Source organism: Acipenser ruthenus, chromosome 34 (assembly GCF_902713425.1).
Source record: "Acipenser ruthenus chromosome 34, fAciRut3.2 maternal haplotype, whole genome shotgun sequence".
Lineage (NCBI taxonomy): Eukaryota > Metazoa > Chordata > Actinopteri > Acipenseriformes > Acipenseridae > Acipenser > Acipenser ruthenus.
In genome coordinates this window covers 9,811,974-9,832,676 of record NC_081222.1, presented here as the reverse complement: position 1 = coordinate 9,832,676, position 20,703 = coordinate 9,811,974, and positions in this window count along the sequence as shown.

The window sequence follows — 20,703 nt, the reverse complement described above, 5'->3', positions numbered from 1 at the left end:
GTTGTGGCAACACCAAGAAGCTTTTGACTCACTGAAAGCGAGTATAACCAGCCCACCAGTTCTCAAGTACTACAATGTTAAAAAACCTGTTAACATTTTTTAACGTTAATAAAAATGTTAAAAAACACTTGCAATGCATCACAGTATGGTCTTGGTGCAGCATGCCTTCAGGAATGTAAACCAATTGCCTACGCCTCCCACACACTCACACAAACAGAGACCCGTTACACTCAGATCAAAAAGGAACTTGTAGCATTTGTCTTTGCCTGTTTCAATTTCTATGACTACATCTATGGAAAACCAGTGACCATTGAAACCGACCATCAAACACTGGTTACAATTAAGAACAAACCACTTCACACTGCACCAGCACGTCTGCAGCGCATGATGCTCAAACTGCAGAAATTCAATATAAATCTAATCTACAAGAAAGGAAAAGAACTATACCTTGCTGATACACTGTCGCGTGCTCCAAAAAAAAAGTACTTCACAGCACAATGATGAGCAAGACGAATTTGAAGTCATGACAGTTACACACATCTCGTCTACTAGACTCAAGGAACTGCGTGAACACACAGCTGCAGACATGACACTCCAGAAGCTGCCAGACACAATCATGCATGGATGGCCCAGTCAATACTTTCCATACAGAGAAGAGCTCACAGTTGACAATGGAATTGTCAGGAAAGGTCTCAGAACAATCATACCTAAATCACTGCAAACAGAATACATCTTAATACCACAGAGAGGACATCCCGGTACAGAAGCAACGAAATGCAGAGCTCGAAATATTGTCTTCTGGCCATCAATGGCTAAGGACATTGATAGAATAACATCAACTTGCTGTGTGTGCAACAGCTCAAAACCACACCAACAGAAAGAGCCATTAAAATTATACCCTGTGCCAGATCTGCCTTGGTCCACAGTGGCAACGGATATTTTCAAATGGAACAGTCATCACTACCTTGTGCTAGTCGACTCGTACTCGGGATGGTTCGAGACAGATGCACTCCGTGATTTTACATCTCACACAACAATCAAGAAATTGAAGCAACACTTTTCAGTACATGGCACACCTCACAAAGTAATCTAATGGAACTCAATTCACAGCACTTCAAAGAGTTTGCTGAAACTTGGGACTTTGAACATACCACCAGCAGCCCTGAATACCCACAAGTGAATGGTCTGGCAGAGCGAGCTGTTCGCAGTGCAAAACAACACTTAGAAAAGTCTAAAAGAGATGGAAGCGACCTGCTTCTCAACCTTCTCAATCTTCACACTGTGCCTCGTGATTTAACTTTAGGTTCACCAGCACAACGTTTAATGTCAAGAAGAACACGTACAGAGTCTTCTCAAACCATCATCTAAGAATACCTCCACAGTGAAATCGCAACTGACCAAGAAACGTCGGAGACAAAAGCTGCACTACGACAAATCAAGTAAGCCTCTGAAACCACTGAAAGACAGGCAAGTAGTCAGACTACAAACTCCACAGGGATACAACCAATTAGGAATCTTAAAGACAACCTGCAAGGAGCCCAGGTCATACATAATTGAAACCGAAGGAAAGGAATACAGGAGAAATCGAAGACACATCATACCTGTAGCCGAACCAACTCCAGACACTCCAGAGCAAGAAGACACTTCACAGCAAAACCACAGCATGCCTGAACAAGAGGAAGCACAATCTACAACTAAAAGTACAATCATTGCACAAAGTCCAACTCAGCCAGTCTCCAGACTGTCTCAGTCTCCATACAAAACACGATCAGGCAGAATCTCCAAGCCAAACCCAAAATATATGGACTAATAGAGCTATGTAGCTGTACATACAGTTACCTGGAACTATTTCTATATCTGAGTTACATGATTGCTGTAAATACTGACATGATCAAAATCATCAAGATCAGGTGTATTATTATGCCAATATGATCTGTTTGTTGTTCAGGTATGATCACTATTGGTATTGATGCATTGTGCTCAAGAGAGCACTAATTAAAGAAGGGAGATTTAAAATACTTTAATGACGCGTGTCCTACTTAGTTTGTAATGTATAGGACACCGTACTTTATACTGGATACATACGGGTACTGAGAGACTTGTTGGTTGTTATGCTTTAGACTGGAGTAAAGACGTTCATGTTAATAAAATATAAACTTGTCTAACTAAACTAAACTGCCTTGCCACACATCATTCAACACATATTGAAGACTTTGTCCACATGGTGATATTATCAGAGGCTGCGGCGGCCATGACAGTTGCTTGCACACCAAGCCTCGTTTTCAACCAAACATGGCCGCTGCGTGAATAAGGCGTATACAGAGAGCTTGGCAAAAAAAAAAAAAAATTCTATGGAGAGTCAATGGAGGTGTAAGAAATTTTTCTGGTTTTCGCCATGTTAAAAAAATACATCAAACTTTTGAAGTAGATTTCACATTTGCCCAAGGCCTTTGAAGAAAACGGCAACATTAGCAAATTATGAAAATATGTAATTATTATGAAAAATGCCGTTCGGTGGCGCATGCGCGGAAACATCGGTATTCAATCATGTAACAGTCTGTTAACACCAGTTACTTTAGAAATACCTAACATTATAACATTAAATACACTATGTAACACAATTTTGTTCCTGGGTAGTAAGTGCCTCAAAAGTATAGAAAATGGCTATTATTCCCCACAAACTTTGCTTTTGTGACCAGGACAGTGATATTTTGAAATTTACCTATTTCCAATGAGAAAACGGGTGAATTTGTGTCTTTTCGTTCACATAAAGTCAGAAAAAAACAACATATGAATCCAAATTAACATGTATTGATACTAAAGTAATACAAAAATGACTACAAAAGATTTAGAAGTGAGTAGTTTTTCGAGATTTACGATTATACTGTAAATCACCTTCACGAATCAGCCCCCAAATGTAGTCTCCCATCATGTTCTCATTATACTGTCCTTGGTAGCGGCGTTCAAAGTCCAGTATATCCTGGTGGAAGCGCTTGCCTTGCTCCTCCGAGTACGCTCCCATGTTCTCCTTGAATTTATCAAGATGAGCATCAAGGATATGGACTTTGAGGGACATCCTACAGCCCATTGTGCCGTAGTTCTTCACCAGAGTCTCAACCAGCTCCACATAGTTTTCGGCCTTGTGATTGCCCAGGAAGCCCCGAACCACTGCGACAAAGCTGTTCCAAGCCGCTTTCTCCTTACTAGTGAGCTTCTTGGGGAATTCATTGCACTCCAGGATCTTCTTTATCTGTGGTCCGACGAAGACACTGGCTTTGACCTTTGCCTCAGACAGCTTAGGGAAGAAGTCTTGAAGGTACTTGAAGGCTGCCGACTCCTTATCTAGAGCTCTGACAAATTGTTTCATAAGACCCAATTTGATGTGCAGTGGTGGCATCAGCACCTTCCGGGGGTCCACCAGTGGCTCCCACTTGACGTTGTTCCTCCCCACAGAGAACTCGGTCCGCTGTGGCCAGTCCCGCCTGTGGTAGTGCGCCTTGGTGTCCCTGCTGTCCCAAAGGCAAAGATAGCAGGGAAACTTGGTAAAACCGCCTTGGAGACCCATCAGGAATGCCACCATTTTGAAGTCTCCTATGACCTCCCAGCCGTACTCATCATACTTGAAGGCGTCCAGCAAGGTCTTGATGCTGTAATCCTCTTTGAGGTGCACCGAGTGAGCCAGGGGAAGAGACGGGTACTTGTTACCATTATGGAGCAGCACGGCTATGAGGCTCCTGGATGAGCTGTCAATGAAGAGGCGCCACTCATTCTGGTTACAGGCGATTCCGATTGCCTCGAACAGACTGGTCACATTGTGGCAGAAGCAGAGCCCATCTTGACGGGTGAAGAAGCTGGAAAAAGGTTGGTGACGCTTCCTCTGATCTGCGACTTGCAGACTTTCATCCAACAAGTTCCACTGCTTGAGCCTAGACGTCAAAAGCTCGGCATTGGACTTGGTGAGACCAAGATCTCTAATCAAGTCGTTGAGGTCTTTTTGGTTGGGGTAGTATGGGTTTCTCTCCTCAGCTCCATCTCTGAAATTGTCATCTGGATCTACAACGTCTTCCTTGCTCTCTGACTTGCTGCTCTCTTCTGAAGACGGCTGCTCTCTCTCCGGAGGAGTGGGTACGGGGAGCTCATGGCAGTGTGGCACCGGGGCGATGGATGAAGGAATGTCCGGATACGTGATAGCAGGTGCATTCTTGCCAGTCCGACATTTGGAAGGGTCCACCATGCAGAAGTAGCAGTTGCTTGAGTGGTCAGTGGGTTCCTGCCAAATTCTTGGGATAGCGAACTTCATGGCTCTCTTTTCCCCTCTGTACCATCCTACAAAAATACATTTACTTCACCCAGCACTGAATCTATCTGGAATGTTCTGGAAAATAGGTAAATTTCAGAATATCACTGTCCTGGTCACAAAAGCAAAGTTTGTGGGAAATAATAGCCATTTTCTATACTTTTGAGGCATAAGCAATTAGGAAATAACACTTACTACCCAGGAACCAAAAAAAAAAAAAAAAATTGTTACACGGTGATATTATCAAGACACAGCAATATAGTACGGTAAACAAACTACCGGTAGCTACTTGGACAAAGTAGGTTAAAAAAATGTAATGTTCATCCGTATATTTGGTATAAAATGATTCACAAATAATTAACATACACAAAAATAGTAATAAAATATATCCGATACGATACAGCTTTTAAATTTCTGGTTACCCGCTTCTGAAAGCTGTCAGAAGATATTATCATCGATGACATGTGCGATCAGCAGTAACTGTATTTACTGCGCATGCGCCGCGGACCGTGCTCAGAAAACAGCATTTTTCATAATAATTACATATTGTCATAATTTGCTAATGTTGCCGTTTTCTTCAAAAAGGCCTTGGGCAAATGTGAAATCTACTTCAAACGGTTCATGCGTTTTTTTAACATGGCAAAAACCAGCAACATTTCTTACTCCTCCATTGACTCTCCATAGAATCTTTTTTGCCCAGCTCTCTGTATATACCATCATGCTTTGCGTGCAGTGAGACGGAAGTCTCCATTGAAAATCAGGGGAGTCGAGTATCTTGTTCAATAGAATATCTTTTGAAACAGCCTTTCTAATAAACTGCAAAATAATTTACTGAAGCAGTTTTGAGTGAGGCTGGATTTTCATTGGGAGTGTGTGCTCCCATTAGCTAGAAAGGTTGCTGTGTTTTTGGCACAGTGCCAGATTGATAGTTGGAAGTTTGTCTGTTTGTTGGGAAGTTTGCAGGGAAATTTGTCTGGTTAATTGGAAATTTGTAGGTCTGTACTGCCTTTCGTATTAATTAATTGACAAATTAATTAGTGAATTATTAGATTAACAAATACGTTTATGAATTACTGTATGAGTTGAGGAATTTATGGACGAATTGCTGGACAAATTGACCAATGCATGAATTGACAAACGAATTGACAAACAAATTGACAAATTAATGGCTGGATAGTTTTGGCACAAATGGCGCTCCATACCAGTGACTGTAATGTAAAAGTTAATCATTCGTTTTAGATGCTGTGATGATTGTTTTTTTTTAATCTGTGATGTAGTTGCTTTTTTCAATCTGTGATGTAGTTGCTTTTGTGCATTTTCATTTGCAAGTGAACTGTGACATTAGGGACTTATCAAGCACTATATTCTGCAATTATGAATACTGACTTTGGATACTGTTTTAGTTCTGGAAACTGGTGTTTCTTTTAATCTTTTGCTAAATTGCATTGCCTTTTATGTTTTACGTCGTTCTGTGCATGGGTAACATTTTAATTTAATTTTGCTGTTGGGTCGCTAATGGGGAATTTTATATACTGCTGCAATACGTACCGGATTTAAGAGTAGGTACTGTATTACACTCCACGTGTCATCTCTTTTGGCATATGATTTTCAGAATCATATCTTTTTAAATTAAAATACTTCTGTTAAAAATTTAGTACTGTACCAACAAAACCAACTACAGTACATCGAAACACAGTCCTTTCAGTTACTGTATTTGACATTGTATCTTTTTTGTGTTCCCTGAAAAAATGGACATGTTTTTGTCTTTTACTGCTGTGTTATTTCCCCAACTCATGCGCTAACAAATTTCAATGACAGAATCAATGAAATACCCCTCCTGATGAAAAATAAAACTAACAGGAGAACTGTCTTCAAATACTTAAACATTCGAGACAGATTGCTGTAAATATCCTGCCTTGACCCTGCTGAATCAAATCTTCCATGAACGATCTACCATCCTCATGAACAGTCTCTTGTGATGTGTCAGATATAAGAAAAAAATAAGAAAAAGAAAACAGCAACAGTGCCAAAGAAAAGAAGAAAACACACTTTAATATACGTCTCCCTGCACAGTTCCTCAAACCCAAGACATATTTTTTCTTTCCATATGAAATGTGTTTGTGTATTTGTGTAGGGCAGGGGGTTGTGGTTACAACGTGCTCACCTACATACACGTCAAATCAGATGAAATGATCAGATATGCGTCACACTCGTTTATTCGTCACTGAAGTCAAAATGTTGTCGGGTCGGATATGTGAGTGCTGACTGTAAAAACGTGGATGGGTTGTACAAAAAATTAAAAACAAGTTCTGTTCTGTTTTGTTTTTAAGATTCCTTTGCTGCTGTGGTTGTATTTAGGAAATTAACACGATATGACAAACCAGACTCCAGTGATCTCGACTTCAGACCCCGGCCCTTGGGGATCCCTGATGAGTTACCCATCGTTGCATGCTACTGGTTTGAAAATAACTGTAATCAACAACTATGTGACTGTGAGGAAAACGAGAAGTCTGTGAAGAAGCTTGTTCACTTAATAAAAGGAGACCTGCAAACAGTAAGAAGCTTCAAATATAATTGTCATTCTTTATTGTTTGATAGGTCTGTGTTTAGGAGCTGCTCTGCTGTTCTAGCTGCCTGATATTACATTGTCTGATCTGCTTACTCTATCTTTGGCTAGGTGAGTTTAGATACAAAGGTAATTGGAAAGGGGCTCAGGAGGCTGAGAAATAAAGAATATATAATATATCCTGTTTAAATGCCAGACAGAAAGCAGAGTGACATTTCTTTTATTGACTACTTTCATGCAATCTGGCTGGCTGTTGTACAAGCTAATGTGCACAGATTCGGGCTGCTTTTCTGTAACATGCTAATCAGACACTAGTGCTACAGTATGTAGATCTTCTCTGTAACTGAGCTGCAGTGACTCACTCAATCGAGGTGTGATAAATACTGCACTGGAAATTGAACACAGCTACTGTAGAATATCAAGTAATATAATTGTAATTCTCATGATGAAATGTACAATATGTTTCTGTAAAAACTTCTGTAAGTTAGTGGGTGTTATCCTGTATAGTTAAGGATCAGCAGGCTAAAGGAAGGGTCCTGATGGTGTTGAAGACTGAAGAGAAGTTCTCACACAACAAAATTCCAAAAACGTTTTTTATTTATTTGAAAAAAATCTTCACAAAACAGAGAGAGCTCCTCAGGACCACAGCTGGTGTGGTTTAAAAGCAAGGGACAGTCAAAACTATTTACAGGCAAAACAGAAGACAAACAAAACCAAAAAATAAAATTAATAAATGACTAAATTAATAAATGCATAGAGCATGCATTCAAACTGGCCTGTAAGAAAAAAAAAACTCACAACACCCTTACAGCAGCAATAGCGCCCAGTCCTATTCCTGTCCATCAATGGGCACGCACCCCTGCAAGTCTAAATACCAGGGTGGACACACGCGTGCACACGTTCTTTCTCATGACCGCACTCAGCCCTCAGCCATGCAGCCAACATTACGAGAAGCTGCCACTCAAAAAAAAAAAGAAACTTAACTTTTAAAACACTGCAGAAAACATTGGACAGTCTTTACCAAAATAGAGATCTAGCATTTCATATCAATGCTACCCTTTTCCCATGCAATATCCCATGGTCTTCATTTTTGTTAAAACACTCAACTTTTTCCCTTTTTTGTTTCCTTTAGAAGGACACGGCCAGAAGGTCCCCCAGCCTCTTCTCAGTGTAAGTACTATTAGGTTTCATTTGCGCTTTACTAATACTGCTCCAAGTAGAGTCACAGCACCCTACAGCAGCAATAGTGCCCAGTCCTTTACGGTAAGAATATTATACCCATCACACCAAATAATATAGTTTTATAATTTTGTAAGTGAACGTCAGCATTTACATTCCAATGATTAGTTTTTGTAGGATATTTATAAGTCAGTATAATGCCAGTGTGTTGCATTTGGTAAGTGCAGACCGGTTTGGGAAAGATGCTCTTCTGAGGATTCCTCAGGGAAGTATGAAGTAGAGGTGTGTGACGTACTGGAGTTTAATGGCACATTTGAGGGAGTATGCACCAAGGTCTGGGTGCAATCCACCTGCAACATGTCATACAGAAGCTTATGAATTCAGAACCTTGCCAGGGACCTACTTCACTCAAAGAGTTTGCTGAGAGAAACGGAGATTAATTTTGCAAAAGATTCATCCTCGTTTTTTTTCTTTTGATGTATCTGTATTTTTTAGCCTGTCTAACAAAGCTTCTTCCACAGGATCTAAACTCTTTCTCTTCTTTTCTAGCTTATTGGGCATCCTGGGAGTCTTGTACAGGTGTGTAATCTAGCTGAGCTACAGATGCACTTTCTGTGTTGCTGCAAATACTTTCACTCTCTTCAGCATTGTCTGGTGGTGATGGGTTCTAAAATAATAATCATAACTTCTTCACAGCATAGGCTACTTGTAATAAAATAATAATCATAAGAAAAAACATTGAAACAAAGGTTTCAAACTTCATTGTTATGTCATAAACTACAGTATATTATTACTTTTAATGCAAACTGAATAATACTGAATAAGACATCAACATGATTGTATCTATCAAAACACATATAACAATAAGTTACCTTCAAGTTCATCTGTGAATGCGTAATTATATATAGCTGTGGCAAAGTGGTAATGATGTGCAGGTGAGTGCAGTGCAGAATAATCACACAGACAGACGTTGGTACAGGTGCAAGGGTGTTTATTTAATTTAATAAATGTCCAGAGCCTCAAGGCAAAACCTGTAAATAATAATAGTGCTGGAAGTGATACAGCGGTGTGTATCACTTCTAATTGTAATCCTACGGGTTTGACCCGCAACCCCAAAGTCCCGTTCCGACACCCACACTAAACACGAACACAAAGACAGTGCGTGATACAAGTGTTAAAAGGTGCAAACACAGAGACAGTTCCGAAAGTGAGACAGGTGAGTGGTGAAGTCCGGGTTTTCGCTGGCCTGCGGCTGCAGCTCCGGATCGTGCTCAGTAATCTTAGTGAGACAACAACACACAAGACACACAGTGTTAGGACACAGACACAAAACACTCACGGTTGCTTTCACGTTTCGGGCTCCTTCTCGGTTATATGTTTTAACCATATGCAAAGGAACAGATCACTCAAGCCATGCCCCCTATTTATACCCTCGCCCATGACCCCGAGGTTAACGAGCGCATCCGCTCCTCCAGTCCTCGGATGCCACGCCGCTTACCGTCTGGGTCACTGAGCTCGGGTGCCATGGCTCCGCCCCCTTCCGAACTGACCGACTTCCATCTACCCTACGGAATAAATTGTCGTGCCATTTCATTAAGGGTACTCTGTTCCTCGTATACCGTGCTCTCACAGGTCGAGAGGGAGATCTAACACTAAGACTCATTCGATCTTTGTCACATATCCCACCGCTCAGAGTGGAGCCGAAGGAACACTCGGCTAAACCTACCTTTCCCATTACTCCCCCCTCCCAGGAAAAATAATCCGCATTTTGGTGGTCTTTCCCCCCACGGTGTACCATATGGTACATGAAGGGCTGCAATGCCAGATACCACCGAGTTATCCGGGCATTGCTGTCCTTCATTGTGCTTAACCACTTGAGTGGGATGTGGTCAGTGACAAGATCAAATGAGTGTCCCAGCAGGTAGTATCTTAAAGAGTGAGTAGCCCATTTAATGGCCAAACACTCTTTTTCGACGACGGAGTAGTTGCGCTCCCGAGGGAGCATTTTTTTACTTATATACAGAACCGATAGACTGCACCCAAACCGACATCCGAAGCATCGGTGTGGAGGATGAATCTCTTAGTGAAGTCTGGAGTGATGAGAGCAGGGGCCTGGCAAAGTCTCTGCTTAACAGTATTAAACGCACCCTGACATTCTTCTGACCATTTAATTAAATTTGGTGCGCTCTTTTTGGTGAGGTCAACTAAGGGATTAACCACTGTGGCATACTCGGGGATAAAGCGGCGGTAATAACCGGCTAACCCCAGTAGCGACCGCACTTGAGCCTTGGTTTTGGGGATTGCCGCGTCTACCAAGGCCTGGACCTTGGAGACAACGGGTTTCACCCTGCCATTCCCCATTACAAATCCCAAATATTGTGTTTCTCTTTTGGGAAACGCACATTTTCGCAAGTTAGCTGTCAGCCGGGCTGCCCTTAGAGACTGAAGGACGGCTGTGATCCTAGCCAAATGCTCTCGCCAGGTGGAGCTGTAAATGACCACATCATCAATATACTCTGCCGCATATTCACGATGTGGGTGTAAAACCTGGTCCATCAGTCTCTGGAAGGCAGCAGGCGCACCATGTAACCCAAACGGCATGGTTGTAAAATGAAACAGCCCCTCTGGTGTTGAAAATGCGGTTTTCTCTCTAGAACTACGAGTTAACGGGATCTGCCAATATCCCTTCGTCAGATCCAGAGTGGAGATGAACCTCGCCGTCCCCAGTCTATCTAGGAGTTCGTCGACCCGAGGCATGGGATACGCATCAAACTTGGCAATAGCGTTTACCTTGCGGAAATCAACGCAGAAGCGGTTGGTGCCGTCCTTTTTGGCCACTATCACAATTGGACTGCACCACTCGCTCCTGGAAGGCTCAATCACCCCAAGTTCGAGCATGTCCCATACCTCTTTGCGAACGCCACTCCGTCGACTTTCCGGGATCCGGTAAGGTCTCTCTCGCACTGTGACACCTGGGGGAGAGATAATGTCATAGTCAGCGAGGTTAGTTCTACCGGGCGTGTTAGAAAAAACATCGCTAAATTCCTCAATTAACCTACGTAGTTCCCGTTGCTGATCAGGAAGTAACTGTTCCCCCATCGAAATGTTCTTTGTGCTAGAGGGTTCTAGCTCGGGCCCTAAATCATCCTCTATATTGCCTGGGGCTATAAATAACACCTCTCTTGCCTGCCAGGGCTTTAATAAATTTATGTGATAAATTTCTTTTTTGTTACGCCGATCGGGCTGTTTAATTTCATAATTCACCTTTCCTATAGCCCGAATCACCTCATATGGCCCTTGCCATTTAGCACATAGTTTGGATTCCGCTGAGGGAAGTAGCAGCATTACCTTGTCTCCAGGTCGAAAAGTTCGGATTAATGCATTTTGATTGTAATGCTGCTGTTGTCGATGCTGAGCCGATCTGAGATTGTCTTGGGCCAAACGACCGACCAAATCTAGGCGATCTCTCAGTAGGAGCACATGCTGCACTACATTTTTGGACGAGCCTTTGTGCTCCTCCCACCCCTCTCTCAACAGATCGAGGATGCCGCGAGGCTGTCGGCCGTACAAGAGCTCGAAGGGGGAGAACCCTGTCGAACTCTGCGGCACCTCTCTCACTGCAAAAAGGAGGTAGGGAAGGAGCGATGCCCAATGTTTTTGCTCCTGATTCACAAATCGTCTCAGCATCGCCTTTAGAGTCTGATTAAAACGTTCCACCAAACCATCCGTCTGTGGATGGTAAACCGACGTTCTGATGGAACGTATTTTTAGTAATTTATATACCTGCTGTAGCGTATTTGACAAGAAATTAGTTCCATGATCAGTCAATATCTCGTTGGGGATCCCTACTCTTGCCATAATCTGCACTAGTTCTTTGGCTATCGCAGCAGCACTAGTGGACCTCAATGGAACTGCCTCTGGGTATCGCGTTGCGTAATCTACCACCACTAATATATGCGTATACCCGGAGTCAGAAGGTAGCAAAGGGCCGACTATGTCCACTGCGATGCGTTCAAAGGGGGTGGAAATAATCGGCAGTGGGACCAAAGGGGCGGGGCGCACTCGACCCGGCGCTACTCTCTGGCAGTCTGGGCATGTGGCTACATATTTCGACACTTCTTTATAAACACCTGGCCAAAAGAATCGAGCCAATATCCGTTCCCTTGTCTTGTCAACTCCGAGGTGCCCCGCAAAAGGGATATCATGCGCCAGCCTCATGACCTCCAGCCGACAAGACGGGGGAACCAATAATTGTGTTACAGGATGTCCTGTGCCCGCGGCCAGGTTTACCCTATATAGTAATTGCCCCTTGATAATGAAGTGTGGAAATACTAGTGCCCCAGCGCCTTCAACATCCTTACCTTCAATGGACCGGACCTGTCCCCGAATGTGCACCAGTGATGGGTCATTGTCCTGCTCCCACACTAGGTTCACATTCGAGTGCCACATGTCCGGTATATTGAGCGGGGCGGGAGTAACATCTGCCCTTGATGGCCCAGTAACCTCGCCCTCTCGGTCACACTGCGTTCCGACCCCCTTCGACTGACGTTTTTCACCGTTATAACAGGCTCCCACCAGCCCCCAGCCTTGTCTCATTAACGCTCCCTCCCATTTCCGCAGCCTTCTCTCTTTGTTTGTTTTTTTCGGCCGGAACAGGGAAGAGAACATTTCCGCTTGAAAGGGAAAACATTACCAATTATTTCCCCTTCTACTTTTTCTGCCACATTTGCGTGTATGGCCGGGACTGCCCTTAATTTCAATAAATCTTTATAGTTGGGCCAGTCCCGACCCAGAATAATGGGATGTGGTAACCTTTCCGCTACCCCAACTACCAGGGAACGTTTCATCGGACCGACCGATAAATATGCTTTTACTGTGGGGTATGTTGCCGTGTCTCCATGGATACAGGAGATCGCCACCTGACCTTGTGGCTGCCACACCATACCGCCCAAGAGAGATGCTCTAATTAAGGTCTGACCACACCCTGTGTCCACTAATGCATGGGTCTTCACATTTCCAAAAATTACCTTAACAATACAAGGCCCCTCCCGACCATTTTTCCCTCGCTTACCCGCTTCAGATGCCAGATTACAGACGGCCACGTCACACTCCATCGCAGATGGGCATGACCTAGCCTGATGTCCCGGCTGGTGGCACCTAAAACAGGTAGGGGGAAAGGAGGGCACAGTATTAAATGGTCTGTCCCGCTGCTGGTATGGCAACGGGGCAGGGGCAGCACCTCTACCCCCGCTGGGGGCCAAACTTGGTCTCCATGGAGAGGAGGCAAGGTCGCCCACTGGGGTTGGTGCTCTCGGAGGTCGTTGACCCGGTCATGGTGGTGGGGCTGATGGAGCAGAGAGAGGAGGTGGGGCTCGGCTGCTCCGTTGAGGTAGCGGGGTGAGTAGCCCGGTCTGGGCGGATACCAGGGAGTCCTCGAAGTCCTCAGCGAGCTTGACTGCCTGTTCCAGGGTGTCGGGGTTGTGGCGCCGTATCCATCCTTGGGTCTCGGCGCCGACCACATGACAAAACTGCTCGATAACGATGGCCTCCCCCATCTGGGCAGTTGTTTTTAGCGCCGGGGTGAGCCAGTGTATCATGTGGTCACAGAGCTTCTGCGCGACCACCCTGGGGCGTACGTTCGGGGACCTCCTGTACTCCCTGAACCTCACTCTGTGCGTTTCCTCCGTAATATTCAGACGGCGGAGAATAGCCAGCTTTACCAGGTCATATTGAGCGGCGTCGTCATCCCCCATTGCCTGGTATGCTGCCTGCGCTTCCCCAATCAGGCAGGGTCCCAGCTGGCTTGCCCAGAACTGTCGGGGCCATGACGCGGTGGTAGCCAGCCGCTCAAATGCCACCAGGTATGCCTCTGGATCATCATCCGCCGTCATTTTATGCGTCCTGGCTTTGGGCGCTATGAAGCCGCGTTCCGCTGATGCTGTGGGAGGTATTGCCAGCCCGACCCTCTCGATCAGCGCAGTGTACCTCTCCTCTCTCCGTCTTTCCTCCACCTCCCGTCTGCTGTCCAGCTGCTCCAGCAGCGCCGACAGTGTTGCGTAGTCCATCCCACTCTGACACCACGTGTGGCAAAGTGGTAATGATGTGCAGGTGAGTGCAGTGCAGAATAATCACACAGACAGACGTTGGTACAGGTGCAAGGGTGTTTATTTAATTTAATAAATGTCCAGAGCCTCAAGGCAAAACCTGTAAATAATAATAGTGCTGGAAGTGATACAGCGGTGTGTATCACTTCTAACTGTAATCCTACGGGTTTGACCCGCAACCCCAAAGTCCCGTTCCGACACCCACACTAAACACGAACACAAAGACAGTGCGTGATACAAGTGTTAAAAGGTGCAAACACAGAGACAGTTCCGAAAGTGAGACAGGTGAGTGGTGAAGTCCGGGTTTTCGCTGGCCTGCGGCTGCAGCTCCGGATCGTGCTCAGTAATCTTAGTGAGACAACAACACACAAGACACACAGTGTTAGGACACAGACACAAAACACTCACGGTCGCTTTCACGTTTCGGGCTCCTTCTCGGTTATATGTTTTAACCATATGCAAAGGAACAGATCACTCAAGCCATGCCCCCTATTTATACCCTCGCCCATGACCCCGAGGTTAACGAGCGCATCCGCTCCTCCAGTCCTCGGATGCCACGCCGCTTACCGTCTGGGTCACTGAGCTCGGGTGCCATGGCTCCGCCCTCTTCCGAACTGACCGACTTCCATCTACCCTACGGAATAAATTGTCGTGCCATTTCATTAAGGGTACTCTGTTCCTCGTATACCGTGCTCTCACAGGTCGAGAGGGAGATCTAACACTAAGACTCATTCGATCTTTGTCACAATAGCCTATATATACAAACTTATAATATGGCAAAAAGCATTATGAAGGATACACGTGCTGCATTCTCATATTCTAACTTTAATAATAGTACTACGGAAATAAATATTTGTTTTTATTGTGTGACAAAGACATGAAAGTGAGATGGGGTAAAGATTCTATCAAGCTAGAATTATTTTCTTTTCATTAATATTTAACGTACTTGTTTATTTATAATTACTACAACACCTTAATTCCTTTTGGCAAGCCTGCATATACTGTACTTGTTTTATTTATTTATTTATTTCAATACAATACCTCATCATCCTGCTCTGGCACATTAAGTCTGCCTCCCTGTGTTTGATAAATTCGGATAGCCAGCTCAAAAGTTCAATATATTTCGGTGTCCCCAGTCTTTCCCCTCATTTTTTTCTTATTTTTAACATGTCTGTCGCGTATATACTTCCACTTCTTCCTACAGAGTTTGGCGTCGTTACCAATATGTGGCAAAGTGGTTAACAGTGTGCAGGTGCAGGTGATCAATAAACAGACAGACGATTATAATTCAGATGCAAGGTTGTTTTAATGGTTTGTAATCCAGTTGCCTGGTGGTGAAACTTTAGTAAATAATAACAATGTTAGCAGGCAATCAGCGGCGTGTGTTGCTCTGTTTCCCAAATAATAAACAGTCCCGTTCTTATTCACCCACACGTAACACAAACAAGTCCACAGTGCGTGCTCGAGTGCTCGTAGTGAATATACAGTCCTAAATGAAACAAAGTGCAGTGATGTTGTCCGGGTTGGTGCTGGCCTTTGGCGACAGCTCTGGATCGTGTTAGCCGTCTAGATCATAAGAACATAAGAAAGTTTACAAACGAGAGGAGGCCATTCAGCCCATCTTGCTTGTTTGGTTGCTAGTAGCTTATTGATCCCAGAATCTCATCAAGCAGCTTCTTGAAGGATCCCAGAGTGTCAGCTTCAACAACATTACTGGGCAGTTGGTTCCAGACCCTAACAATTGTCTGTGTAAAAAAGTGCCTCCTATTTTATGTTCTGAATGCCCCTTTATCTAATCTCCATTTGTGACCCCTGGTCCTTGTTTCTTTTTTCAGGTCAAAAAAGTCCCCTGGGTCGACATTGTCAATACTTTTTAGAATTTTGAATGCTTGAATCAGATCACCGCGTAGTCTTCTTTGTTTAAGACTGAATATTATTATTTATTTCTTAGCAGACGCCCTTATCCAGGGCAACTTACAATTATTTTTTACATACAATGACATTTTTTTTTTTTTTACTTACAATTACCCATTTATATAGTTGAAACAAAATAAAAAAAAACAATTTTCAATTTTTTTAGCCTGTCTGCATACGACATGCCTGGGTTTAAACCCGGGATAATTCTGGTTGCTCTTCTTTGCACTCTTTCTAGAGCAGCAATATCCTTTTTGTAATGAGGTGACCAGAACTGAACACAATATTCTAGGTGAGGTCTTACTAATGCATTGTAAAGTTTTAACATTACTTCCCTTGATTTAAATTCAACACTTCTCACAATATATCCGAGCATCTTGTTGACCTTTTATATAGCTTCCCCACATTGTCTAGATGAAGACATTTCTGAGTCAACATAAACTCCTAGGTCTTTTTCATAGATTCCTTCTTCAATTTCAGTATCTCCCATATGAGATTTATAATGCACATTTTTTATTGCCTGCGTGCTGTACTTTACACTTTTCTCTATTAAATGTCATTTGACATGTGTCTGCCCAGTTCTGAATGCCGTCTAGATCGTTTTGAATGACCTTTGCTGCTGCAACAGTATTTACCACTCCTCCTATTTTTGTGTCGTCTGCAAATTTAACAAGTTTGCTTACGTTGCTTCGACCCTGATTTGTACCGTCACGCATGACCCCTTGGTAAACGATTGCAGTCGCTCCTCCAATCCGAGGCTGCCACATCATTTCCCTTCCATGTCGATGAGCTAGTGCACCAAAGCTCTACCCCCTTTCTAGATGACTGACTTCCTTTTAACCCTAGTAATAAATTGTCAGGCCAAACATTCCAGGGTACTCTGTTCCCATTACTTAGCGCCCTCACAGGTCAGGAGGGAGATTTACCACCAAGAATCATTGTCTTTCTGTCACACAATATTATTAGGAATTTCCTTCCATGAATTATTGCACATTTCACTGTCTTTGTGTTGTTTTAAAGGGGAATCGTATTGATGCCTATACTTACTAACCTCTTCAATTAGCTTTTCTTCAAAATCATCCACGGTTTCTGCTGTGGACGAGGAAGCGCCTCGCATAAAAAGTGCAACATTTTCAACTTAAGGATTTGATGCGTGCGTCTACACCTTGCGCCTCACACATCTCAAGACGCGCACCAATTATTTTTAGAATGTACTGCGAGTAGGTTGCGCGTCTTGGACTCTGAATAGCCCTTAATGCTGCTGCTGCTGTTCTGCTGACCTGTGAGTGCAGACTGTTTATTTATTTCTTATCCAGGGTAACTTACAATTGTTACAAGATATCACATTATCTTGACATACAATTACATTATTTTTTACATATAATTACCCATTTATACAGTTGGGTTTTTACTGGTGCAATCTAGGTAAAGTACCTTGCTCAAGGGTTCAGCAGCAGTGTCTCCCAGCTGGGATTGAACCCACGACCCTCCGGTCAAGAGTTAAGACTTAATAAGAGTTAATAATAATATTCAGTCTTGTGTATATCTTGCTGTTAATTGTATTATTACTTGTACTGTGATTCATGAAATGTATTTGTTTACGACTGTAAGTCGCCCTGGATACGGGCGTCTGCTAAGAAATAAAATAAAATAAATAAATAAAATAGATAAGAGCCCTAACCACTACTCCACACTGCTGCCCCACGCTGCAGACCGGAATGAAACACGAAACCTCTCTGGTAGTCTTTTTAGAGTATTATTAAGAAGAAACAGCATACAAAGTTTACAAACACAAAGTCTAGTTTCAGAGTTGTGAGGCTCTGAACATAACCGTTCACGTGGATTACAGACAGCGTGTACGGGTTCAAGATGGATGGTAGATTCTGAACAAACTACAGACAAAGAAACCCCCTTTTTATACAGATCCTAAAGAAACCCCCCTTGCACATGAGACTCTGGAGACTGACCAGTCATTCTAGAACATCTGGTTCACCTTAAGAGGGTACTTGTTTTTCTCCTGCTTTGTCCTGTCAAACCTCTCACCTTAGCTGCTCCCAGCTAAGTATGTCCAATCCTATCTGTTAAACATATCTACCCCATCCGATACTGGTGTTCCAGGGGACCACAGCCATACAGATCCCTATTCTATATGTGCACCACTGGAGACTTGTGCTCCAGGGGACCATAAGCTTAGCGAGCTGAAAGGCCCTGGCCTTGTAGGAAAGCAGACTGTCCTGTATCTGCAGCCCCTACAACTTGCACCAGGAATACAGACAAAAGAAGAAGCTGCTTCCAACCTTAAACACCTGTCTTCTCCTGGCCCCTCCCTCTGGCTAGCCCATTTTTACAGGTATTCCTTTTCACGTAATTAAAAACAACAAATAACATTGTTATTTCTTTAAATATATATGTAGCCCAAAGCCACCGGGCACAGCAGTTAAAAGGTTTAATGGTGAGACTTGGTGAAGTAGTAATAGCAAAATAGTTATTTATAAAAAGCACACCAAGCAAAAAAAAAAAAAAGTCTGGGTGTTCAAATAGATTGTAAATAAAATAGGTCTGGTCATGAAAGAAAAGTTCAATTTGGCTATCAATACAAAAAGGATGAATTGCATTCACAAGGTGAAATAATAAAGATAAGTCTTGCACATAATTAAACCCATTCCATCAGAGTGAGAGAGAAAGAGAGCAAACAGTGAAAATAAAACAGTAAATCAAATAAACAAAATAGTATCAACAAAAATATAGTGTAATCAAAAATAGTGGTGTAACCACTGTTATATAGCAGTTAACTATTTTTTTCTTCTAGATTCAGAAATAGACTGGCGGAATACTATAGTTTTAATTATTACTAATTTAATTGCAACACACAAGTGGGATTCCTTCTGGTAACAATTTATTATCTTAAAATAGAAAATGGCAGTTGTCAAAAAATAAAATCTATATTCTCATGTGCAGTGTGACGGACTGCTCGGGTGGTGACGTCAGACCAGGAACTAGACAGACAACTGAATGGTGATTGAATGTGCCAATGCGTGGATTTAATTATCAATTAACAAATAAAACCATTGAACAAAATGAAACATTAAAAATAAACGGCACAATGGCAAATGAACAGACAAACAAACAATGACCTCCAACAAGTAGCGGGCTGGTGTAGACCCAGCACCCGTAGCAATTGTTAGTAATTTATTTATGTTTCTCCTGACTCTCTCCCATTCTCTCCACACTGAATACCCAACCCTGAGTGAGTGATTCATGCATCTATATGTACATCTGTGCCAGGATTCAATTACTAATTAATCATTCACTTGCAATCCTCATGTCTAAATACAAATATACATTTCAAATCACTCGTGCTACATAACCCCACATTATGCCCTGTGCACCAATACATATACACCAACAGTAACACGCAACATACAACATATAACACAAATAACACACAGGGGCGGGGCACTCTGCCACATATCCCCCCCCCCACCTCCCACCTCCCCCCCTTTGTGCGCAGCACACATGGCCGACCACCTCCCCGTTAATCCCAAAAGTCCCTGTCATAGTCCTGGGTCAGACACAGAGACCTTAAGGGACCCATGGGCGGCAGTGTTCCCCATACCAATGCTGTCAGCGGAAAGGCTGACAGCTTCCAGGCTGGCTCCACCAGCCGAGTTAATTCCTGCAGCGGAAAAGCTGCTAATGGCACTGCTGTCAGTGGAAAGGCTGCCGGTGTCAGTGCTGTCAGTGGAAAAGTCAACAGCTCCCCCGGCTGGGGCAATTTCTGCAGCGGAAATGCTGCCGGTGGCAGTGCTGTCAGTGGAAATGCTGACAGCTCCAAGACTGGCTCCTCCAGTCGGGGCAATTCCGGCAGTGGAAATGCTGCCATTGGCAACGTTGGCTGCGGTAATGCTGGCAACGGCACTCCTGTCAGCAGACATGCTGATGGAGGTGTGGCAGACTCCAGCAGAGGCCACAGCAAATCCCCGGGGGTCAGCTGCAAACGAGCTCCAGGCGATGACGAACAGGCCTTTCCGGGGGATGGTGAACAGGGCGTTTGTCAAGTAACATGGCATCACAAGCCACTGTTGACATTAGAAATAATTTAAAAGACTTCTTTCAAACAGCAGTGGGAAAGGTTTAATGGCAAGGCGCAGTGATTCAGAGGGGTTTGCAGCAACAATGAAATACTTGCATAATAACAAAGAACTTGAGATGAATCACTTATACTTAACAGTAGTTTTATTTTCAACAATATGTTCATGGATTTTGTTTAAGTAAAATGGGCAGTATAATCCTTGTTTCTGGTATACTTGTTACAAGAAAACAAATATACAAAAATTGCTAATTAACATAAACACGTGAAAAGTCCTGCCCTTATTTTTCTTTTGTTATTTTTTATTTTTAAAGAATCTTTGTCTCAGTGTTAAATAAAACAAAATAAATCAAATCTATCCTTGTGTGAGTGGGGTAACAATATTATACCCAACACACCAAATGATATAGTTTTATAATTTTGTAAGTGAATGTCAACAAGTGGCAGCATTTACATTCCAATGATTCGTTTTTGTAGGATATTTTTAAGTCAGTATAATGCCAATTTGTTGCATGTGGTAAGTGCAGACCGGTTTGGGAAAGATGCTCTTTCG